The 7,627-nt window shown below is 45.2% G+C and overlaps 1 pseudogene; it reads right to left on the bottom strand.

The window, feature by feature from the left end:
• The window catches only part of LOC112069811 (glucocorticoid receptor-like), a 95,387-nt pseudogene that overhangs the window by 7,557 nt on the left and 80,203 nt on the right, over positions 1–7,627 (bottom strand).

The following is a 7,627-nucleotide window of genomic DNA, read 5'->3' as shown; positions in this document are numbered from 1 at the left end:
AAAAACAGACAAGAGAGAAGATCATGACCCCACCCAGGCCAGACCACGCGCATCTCGAGCCCACCAGAGAGAACACCACCAGCGAGCACAGCACGTTGACCCGCAGCACCAACCGGGAGGAGACAGCAGTCGAGGCCCCAGACCCACCAGGAGACCCCATAGAAGCTACAAGACCTAACCAGGAACCAGGCATGACGCAACAGAACCCCACCCAGAGACCAGCATTGACCCCAGACACCAGGAGACAGCATTGAGCTCCAGACACACAGGAGACACCGCCATTGAGCTACAGACTACCAGTCTCCCGACAGAATACGCCGAAGGAGCAGTCAGACACCGTTTGGAAAACAGAAACTGTGAAAAAAGAACGACCCAGAACACGAATCCGGCTGGTTCAGTTTCTTACTCTTCCTCAAAACCAAAATCCTGTCCACCCATCTCATGTCAAGCTGTCGGAGATTTGACGCAAAATGCATCAGGGCATTGCATAGGCCTCAACTGTATGATATTATAATAATATATATATATAAATAACATATATAAATAACAGTCAAAATAAATATATATATAACAGTTGAAGTCGGAAGTTTACATACAACTAGCCAAATACAGTTAAACTCAGTTTTTCACAATTACTACATTTAATGTTTAGTAACAATCCTGTCTTAGGTCAGTTAGGATCACCACTTTATTTTAAGAATGTGAAATGTCAGTTGCAAACCGTAGTCTGGCTTTTTATGGCGGTTTTGGAGCAGTGGCTTCTTTCTTGCTGAGTGGCCTTTCAGGTTATGTCGATATAGGACTTGTTTTACTGTGGATATAGATACTTTTGTACCTGTTTTCTCCAGCATCCACAAGGTCCTTTGCTGTTGTTCTGGGATTGATGCACTTTTCGCACCAAAGTACGTAATCTCTAGGAGACAGAACGCGTTTCCTTCCTGAGCGTTATGACGGCTGCGTGGTCCCATGGTGTTAATAGTTGCGTACTATTGTTTGTACAGATGAACGTGGTACCTTCAGGCGTTTGGAAATTGCTCCCAAGGATGAACCAGACTTGTGGAGGTCTACAATTGTTTTTTTTTTAAAGTCTTGGCTGATTTCTTTTGATTTCCCCATGATGTCAAGCAAAGAGGCACTGAGTTTGTAGGCCTTGAAATACAAGTTCTTTGACACCGATCTCAACAAACCATTTCTGTATGGACCTCACTTTGTGCATGGGGGCATTGTCATGCTGAAACAGGAAAGGGCCTTCCCCAAACTGTTGCCTCAAAGTTGGAAGCACAGAATCGTATAGAATGTCATTGTATGCTGTAGCGTTAAGATTCCACTTCACTGGAACTAATGGGCCTAGCCCGAACCATGAAAACAGCCCCAGATCATTATTCCTCCTCCACCAAACTTTACAGTTGGTACTACGCATGCGGGCGTTCTCCTGGCATCTGCCAAACACATATTCGTCCATCGGATTGCCAGATGGTGAAGCGTGATTCATGACTCCAGAGAACATGTTTCCACTGCTCCAGAGTCAGTTGCCGGCGAGCTTTACACCACTCCAGCCGACGCTTGGCATTGCACATGGTGATCTTAGGCTTGTATGCGGCTGCTCGCCCATGGAAACCCATTTCATGAAGCTCCCAACGAACAGTTCTTGTGCTGACGTTTCTTCCAGAGGCAGTTTGGAACTCGGTAATGAGTGTTGCAACAGAGGACAGACGATTTTTACATGCAATGCGCTTCAGCAATCGGCCACCCCGTTCTGTGAGCTTGTGTGGCCTACCACTTCATGGCTGAGCTGTTGTTGCTCCTAGACATTTCCACTTCACAACAACAGCCAGTCAAATGTGCAGCCAGACTTATTAGCCACTCCTTTTGCCCCATCTCTTTCAACCATACAGTTTTTCAATTCCTCCTCAATCCATGGAGCCTTAACAGTTCTAACAGTCAGTTTCTTAACAGGTGCATATTTATCAATAATTGGAAGAAGCAATTTCATAAATTCATCAAGTGCAGCATCTGTATGTTCCTTATTAATCACATCAGACCAACAAATATTTTTAACATCATCCACATAAGATGAATGTTAGCAAGTTCTTGATTTTACTAACCCTATTTCTAAGGCTACATATATTAATATGAACTATTTTCAGCCCTTTCCTGGGTAGCTTATCAGGGATAGACATAATATGGAAAAGAGCAAACAAAGCAATAGAAAAAATATATACATTCAGCAGTCCATTATTCAGTGTGTGTGTGTGTGTGTGTGTGCTGCAGGGTTGAAGCTACAAACCCATAGGCTTGGCTCTCATCCTGTCGAGGGAGGGTGGACAATGAGCTTGTCATTGCGGATGTGAGCAATGTCCCCACATGCTCTGACAGCTTTCATGGCTGGGATAAGTTCTTTCCTCGTCTGGTGCACAGCTTCAGGATAGACCTTGTTGAAGAAGGTGTACGTTCCTCTCAAGTTCTTGTCTCTTTCCAGAACAGCTACCTTGTCCTTGAACCTCAGAAACTTGACCACTATTGGCCTGGGCCTGTCACCAGGGCCGGTGATGGCTTTTCCAGTCCTGTGGGCACGCTCCACCTCAATCTTCCTGTGGTCCATCTTCTATTTCCCAGATCATTTCCCTCACTTTATCCTCAGACTCCGTCCAGGTTTCACGTGGAGATTCTGCAATTCTGTCCACAACCATGTTATTCAGCCTTGTTTYTCCCTCGAGATAATCTTATTTCTCTGTCATTGTTACAGAACTAATGTCCTCTCTCAATGACTTACAGATTGCTTTCAACTCATCGAGCTGACCCTGGGAGAACTGCAAGCTGTTCTTCAGGTCCTGGACCTCTGGTCAGGTCCATTCTTTTATTAGTTGAATCCACCAGTATTTGGACAAAACACTTGAAGCGATATTCTTGTTGTTGTAACAACTGCTTGTAGAACTATTTTTTGTCCATTTAAAATATCCTTTACATGTGATCGAGAGACCGCTGGTCACTGGAAGCGATCCCAGCAACTGATGCCAACCGCGTTGTGGGATCCAAACTCAAAAGGTAGCTAGCTAGTAACCAAACGTTTTCAATAGACTTTGAACATTTTCCAAAAACAACAAAACGAGCTCTCCCGCGTTCCAACAGGAATTTACATGTTGTGCAGTGCGTTCAAGACAACTAATTGTATTATATTGCGGTAAATACAACATTACAGTTGGAACTTTTAATTTGGCCAAAGAAAATGGTTCAACAGAATGAAACAAAACACTTGTTGCATATTTAATGAACTGGTTTAAAACCTTGAAAAGGCCTATATTGCAGCAATTCCCAACAAAGGTGAGTTCCTACCGTAGGCCTACTCAACAAATGACAGCAATAGCCTAATGCTATTTCTTTTACAACGGGCCTAGTTTTAACCTTCATCTCAAACTAAATACGAAGCACAACATTTAAAAAGACCGTTAGAACTTAATTTAGCCAACAAAAATGTCTCAACAAATCAAAACTGATACACAATAATGAAAATAAATAAATAAAAGTAAAAAACCTGAATAGCGAGTTGCACACAGTCSATTTGGCAGTGCAAACGTTTTTCTAATCTTTGTCCACTACAATATTCTAACTTGTCCCAGAGGACGTTCCCCCCCGTCGGATTCCTTTCACCTTACTCTTTTCTCCTCTAACTTTCATTTGACTTCAATATAAAAGGCCTGCATCTTCACAATCAACAGTAGTCTAGGTCAAGGCTCCTCTCACTCGCTCMCTCTCTTCAGCAGCAGGCACATGTGAGGTGAGCAGCCAGAACCGGTTTCAGCTGGAAATAAGCTATACATTTTGAGTTGCAGTTGGCTGACACATAACATCACCTCACAAATATTAAATTAACAGAGTACGGGTCAAGACGGTAAATCAATTTTAAATGCACATAATCGAGACGCGTGGCAATTATATCAGACCCGACTGATATCCAAGGGAGGGGGAAAAAAATCAGAATTTAGGCGCCGATCCCAGGTCTTATTTCAGAATTTAGGCGCCGATCCCAGGTCTTATTTCAGAATTTTGAGTCTGTTGGACCCGTGAAGACTTCTAAAGTGTACCTCGTGCATGGAGTCAAGAAGCTTGGTGAGCTGGTAGAAGCGTTGCCAGTTCTGGCTGGAGTTTTCCTCCCTCTTGACGATGGCCTTCCCCAACTCCTTGATGTAGGACATCCTGATCTCATCAAACACGGCCTGACTCTTCAGACCATCCTTTGGCACTGGGGGGGGGGGACAACAACATAATACATCAACCTCTGTGTGTGTTTTTCCCTTTGGCACTAAAGATGAACATAACAGGAAATGTGTTAACCCAGTAAGTCATGCTTATGCAGGTCCCCTTCCATTATACGCACTGTAAGTATTCAGACCCTTTTTCCACATTTTGTTACGTTACAGCCTTATTCTAAAATGTATCAAATAGTTTTTTGCTTTGTCATTATGGGGTATTGTGTGTAGAACGATGAGGACAAAACATTTTTTTTATTTTTTAAAATCAATTTTAGAATAAGGCTGCAACATAACAAAATGTGGAAAAAGTCAAGGGGTCTGAATACTTTCCGAATGCACTGTTATGTTGAAAATGTAAAGTGAAAATACAATAAGATGAAACAGGAAACTTTCCTTCTGACATCCCAATGTCATGAAAAACATAACAGTAAAAACCCAGGAACACACAGCCATCAATCAGGAAATAGGTTTGCACATTGTTATGGGCTCAAGTGTGAAAGGTCAAAGTAAACGAGGGGCTGAGACTCACCGGTGCTGAGCAGCAGCAGAACCTTCATACACAGATACTCGTCATGAGACACCTGCAGTCTGACGAACTCACTGGAGATCTTCAACATCTGTTCACACTGGTCTGCCATGTAGGGCAGCTTCATACGGTCCCTGATGAGGAGAGAGAGACATGTTAGTGATGATGTCACACTGGTCTGCCATGTAGGAAGGTTGAAAATGTAAAGTGAAAATACAATAAGATGAAACAGGAAACTTTCCTTCTGACATCCAAGTCATGAAAACATAACAGTAAAAACCCAGGAACACACAGCCATCAAATCGAAATAGGTTTGCACATTGTTATGGGCTCAAGTGTGAAAGGTCAAAGTAAAGAAGGGCTGAGACTCACCGTGGGAGAAGCAGCAGCAGAACCTTCATACAACAATACTCGTCATGAGACACCTGCAGTCTGGACGAACTCACTGGAGATCTTCAACATCTGTTCACACGGTCTGCGCAGGTAGGCAGCTTCATACGGTCCCTGATGAGGAGAGAGAGACAGGGCATGTTTAGTGATGACGTCACACTCGGTCTGCCATATAGGGCAGCTTCATACGGTCCCTGATGAGGAGAGAGAGACATGTTAGTGATGATGTTCACACTGGTCTCTCATATAGGCAGCTTCATACGGTCCCTGATGAGGGAGAGAGAGAGACATGTTAGTGATCGACGTCACACTGGTCTGCCATGTAGGGCAGCTTCATACGGTCCCTGATGCAGACGGAAGAGAGAGACATGTTAGTGATGACGTTCACACTGTCTGCCATGTAGGGCAGCTTCATACGGCCCTGATGAGGAGAGAGGAGACATGTTAGTGATGACGCAGTCACACTGGTCCCACATAGGGCAGCTTCATACGCGTCCCGATGAGAGAGAGAGACTGTTAGTGATGACGTCACAACTGGCTCTGCCATGTAGGCGGGCTTCATACGGTCCCTGATGAGGAGAGAGAGACATTTAGTGATGATGTCACACGTGGGTCTGCCATGTAGGGCAGCTTCATACGGTCCCTGATGAGGAGAGAGGAGACATGTGTAGTGTGACGTCACACTGGTCTGCCATAGTAGGGCTAGCCTCATCGGTCCCTGATGAGGAGAGAGAGACATGTTAGTGATGAGTCACCACTGGTCTGCCATGTAGGGCAGCTTCAACGGTCCCTGATGAGGAGAGAGAGAGCATGTAGTGGATGAGTGTCACACTGGGTCTGCCATGAGGGCAGCTTCATACGGTCCCTGATGAGGAGAGAGAGACATGTTAGTGATGAGTCACACTGGTCTGCCATTAGGGAGCTTCATACGGTCCCTGATGAGGAGAGAGAGACATTAGTGATGATGTCACACTGGTCTGCCATGTAGGGCAGCTTCATACGGTCCCTGATGAGGAGAGAGAGACATGTTAGTGATGATGTCACACTGTGCCATGTAGGCAGCTTCATACGGTCCCTGATGAGAGAGAGAGAGACATGTTAGTGATGATGTCACACTGGCTGCGATAGCTTCATACGGTCCCTGATGAGGAGAGAGAGACATGTTAGTGATGATGTCACACTGTGTCTGCCATGTAGGGCAGCTTCATACGTCCCTGATGAGGAGAGAGAGACATGTTAGTGATGATGTCACACTGGTGCTATATACGGTCCCTGATGAGGAGAGAGACAGGAGAGAGAACGAGACATGCAGACAGACAGAGACTTAGGCCAACAGATAAATAGACATACTGATTGATGACGAGGTCTGGAGCGAAGCAGAGCATGTTCCCGTCACACTGTTGGTAGGACCTCCAGCCCAGGCCGAAGACATGAGAACAACCAGGAACACTGCAGCAGAGTCATCTGGTCGTCCAGGTGAAGGTTCCGGAACCCTGCAGGGGAAGATAACAGAACACTGAATGACTAAATGTTCCATTTCCCTAATGATACTGTAGTACTTCTGTCTATGGTAAATACTGTGCAGGTTTCCAACAGTGTCTCTTAGAAATAGTAGTACCTGGCAGAGACTTGGCCCACTTGACGGCTGATACACCTGTCGTCCCCCCAGCCTGTTGAGGTGGTCATGATGCGTGTGGAGGTGTCTGCAGGGTGCCGTCGTAGCCAGAGTAGATGGTGTCTGGCTCGATGGCCTTTAGTAGAGACAGCATGGTGGGGGTGAGCTGGGGCATGGACTTGGGGACCAGCGACCTGGCCTCTGGGAGCGGACGGGGGGTCAGCTCGGCCATGGTGGGCTGCTGCACACCCTTTAAACGGTTCAGCTTCTTAGTTTTACGAGCTGTAGCGAAGAGAGAGAGGGAGGAGAAGGAGGTATATTGAGTGACCATGATATCAAAAACCAGTTAAACTAACATACAGTACCTTCGGAGTGTATTCAGACCCCTTGACCTTTTCTACATTGTGCTACGTTACAGCCTTATTCTAAAAATGAATAATCGTCCCCTCCCTCCCCCCTCATTAATCTACACACAATACCCCATAATGTCAAAGCAAAAACAGTTTTTCTGATAAAAAAAAAAAAAACTGAAATCACATTTACATAACTTCCTAAAGTGTTCCCATTCCCTTTAATAAGTGCATCGATAACATTGTCCCCACAGTGACAGTACGTACATACCCCAGCCAGAAGCCATGGATTACAGGCAACATCCACACCTAAAGGCTAACAGCTGCCACTTTTAAGGACTGGGACACTAAATCCTTTACTACAGTACTCGTTGTTGACCACCTTGGCAGCGATAGCAGACTTGAAGTCGTTCTTGGGTATGACTCTACAGCTTGGCACACCTTATTTGGGAGTTTCGTCCATTTCTTCTCTGCAGATCTCTCCAAGCTCTGTTAG

This window comes from Salvelinus sp. IW2-2015, unplaced genomic scaffold (assembly GCF_002910315.2).
Source record: "Salvelinus sp. IW2-2015 unplaced genomic scaffold, ASM291031v2 Un_scaffold1126, whole genome shotgun sequence".
Taxonomy (NCBI): Eukaryota; Metazoa; Chordata; class Actinopteri; order Salmoniformes; family Salmonidae; genus Salvelinus; species Salvelinus sp. IW2-2015.
The sequence above is the reverse complement of the archived record's forward strand: the minus strand, read 5'-3'. Positions and strand labels throughout refer to the sequence as shown.